Here is a 3,118-nt window from a genome sequence, read left to right as displayed (position 1 = left end):
TCATTATTTATGGAATCGTTGAATCGTTTGATTGGTCGCGTGCGTGATATGGGTTTATTGGAACATTGGCTTAAGACCAGCTTCCTGGATTTGGTGAACATGAAAAAGATTTATTTGCAAAAGGATCGAGCTGTTGTTACGAAGTCCACAATGCTGGCCCTTGAGGATTTTCGTTATCTGTGGCTAATTTTGTTGAAATATTTAATGCTTGCTTTTTTCGCACTTTTGGGAGAAATATTTTGGTATAGATTTTGGGATAAAAGAAATAAATAAAATATGAAATACAGATGTATGAAAATTATTGATAAAAATTGTGGTTTTATTTTAAACGACAAAAACTTCATTTGCAATTGATAAATTTATGCATTACTTTGTAATTCACTACATTATGCATTAGATTGTACCGATTCTATTAGAACGTCCTTGCAATTCGTGTGGTAATACAGTAAGATTAGTTGGAAACGGATTAATAATTAATCAAAACAACAAAACAATATATTGAAGTTTTGGGTACGGGAACACCGAAAAAGATAAAGATGGCCGATAGCGACTATCAACTAAGGAGCGGATGATTGGCGAGACCTGCAAGTTTGTGATTCATGTATTGCATGTGTTCTATAGAACACGAACTAGTAAGGCAGTGTATCAATATCTGCTAAATCGTGAAGTAAAACGACGTATGGGTTGCTAAACATATTGCACTGATGTAGATACTGGCCAAAAATCATTAAAACCTCTTAAGGTCAGCTTTTAACCTTCCATTCTTAGACACCATGTAATGATCGTCTGATCTCTCCGATAAAACACTATATAGATGTGAATTACACGTCCAATATCTCCATCGAAGAATACTCTAACATCGGAGAAATGGAAAAGCCATAAAATCACTCAGCAACAATAGATCATTTGGTGAGAATGACACATGAGTATCCACGATAATTTAATCTTCGCTTCTGAACATCCCAAGTCTCACCCGGAAAGAACTTTCGACAACATCAGATCTGGTAAAACCACAAAATAGACATATTCTAATTATATTTAGTAGATCCTCAATTAAGTGCTTATTTATTTTTCCAACCATCCACAATTTATGGCAAAGCAAAATGGTTCTAGCAGAAATATCCGACTTATTGATATATCAGATTGATTTAGAGAGATATAACTCTACTGAATTTGGTTATTAAAACTAGTATTCATATAATAAATTAGAGATTTTCAAATGTTATTTTTCCAGGACTAAGAAAAGAGAAAGCTGGCTGCCGACATCATAAGGATAGGTGGATCTCACCCTTCGGTAAGGTAATTTCTGGGGTATACAGATGTCCCCAATATGCTTTTACGAGATTTTTATACTCTGAAGTCACATTACGTATACTTTACGAAAAACAGAGGCCTTAAAATAAACAGCTGATAATACTGTCGGAATGGAATGCAGTGCCATGTGAAATTCAGTCTATTAATGCAGCGTCCGGCCTGGTAATCAAGTTCGACATACGATCTCTGACTTCATAAACTATCAACCGATAATAGTCAAAGTGTGTGGTTTCACTCCACACACAAATGACAAACATTATGTCACGAACACCACCTTTGCGTACCCCCCTTTGCGTGCTCCCCGAAAGGAACCTCGCAAACAGCTGACTGGACAAGTTCCTCAATACCAGATAAAGATTTTCGTCAGCTGTGATTTTAAGTTAAGAAACTCTTTGCAGAAAAGAGGTCCGTGCACCCGTGAAGCTCTGGTGTTGCTCCATATTTAGCTGCTAAACACAACATCAAGCTGTGGAATGATTACCAAGATGAAAAACGATCTTAGCAGCACCAGCCATAACTGACAATTTATTGTGGACAGTAATACAGCAACATCGGATCGGACCAGAGATGTCATTGCAAGACAAGCTAAATATTGATTGAAACCTACAGGGCGGTGGACGTAGAGAATATCCTTCACGCTCATGGAAACAGAAAATTGTGTACCTAAAACCTTGAATCCCTTTCCCGATGGGACCTATGAAATCACTCTATAAAACACTGCTCTAGGTCATACTGCCATAATATTTTCAATAATGACTTACAGCAGTAACTAGTCAGACCCCAGAGTAAAATAAAAAGAAAATTTATACAAGTGTTGACTTTTTTTAAACAGTAACAAGACATGGAATCGCAATACTTTCGTGTACATACGTACCCATATATTTACACATTATTAAGAGTTAAATTGTCGTAATAAAAAACATTTATTTATTTTTATTTTATAAGTAAAACAAAAAGCTTGTTTGTTCTATATTATATTAGTTATGATATGCCACAAAGAGGAAATTTTGTAACACTAAACACTTACTGGGAAAACAAAACTGTTTTTCAAAAGTGGCTGTGGTCAACTGAAAGCAAGAAAGTATGGTCGGTCAAGCCCGACCATATAATACCCTAAACTAAGTAAAAGAGCAAAAACATTTTTCTTTTAAAATTTCAATAATTTATATTTTTGTGTGATTTTCGAAGGTGGGCCTTATATGGGAGCTATGACCAATTATGGACCGATCACCATGAAATTAGTACGTGTGATTTATGTCTATATTCAAGTTAAATATGTTGAATTTTGTGTGTATACAAAAAGTGATTCTAAGTCGATCGGTATACTTTAAGGTGGGTGTTAGACTAATATTTTTGGGCGTTACAAACATCTGCACAAACGCATAATACCCTCCCCAATATGGTGGTGTAGGGTATAAATACCCTTGACTAAGACCACTAAACTGTTATATCTGTGGTCACATATTAATATATCGTAACTGACATTTTTTTCACAATAGAGAATGAAGTCAAACTTTAGTTGAAAACCCTCGACTTGAGTTCTATATTTTTAAGTCAAACTTTAGTTGAAAACCCTCGACTTGAGTTCTATATTTTTAGACTAGGTAATGTTTTAATACATGGAATACATTCAAATAGAGTTTTTTAAGCCAATATAGAGTAGCTCCGAGGAAGTGTCTGTAGAGTACTTTTCATATAAAAAGTCAAACAATTAATAAAACAAATCACCATAAAAACCTATACACCAACCAGCTTAAGCTGATAGAGAGAGAAACAGGACAATACAAATATTATTCATGAAATT

The sequence above is a fragment of the Calliphora vicina genome, chromosome 1 (genome assembly GCF_958450345.1).
Source record: "Calliphora vicina chromosome 1, idCalVici1.1, whole genome shotgun sequence".
NCBI lineage: Eukaryota > Metazoa > Arthropoda > Insecta > Diptera > Calliphoridae > Calliphora > Calliphora vicina.
This window is presented reverse-complemented; position numbering follows the sequence as displayed.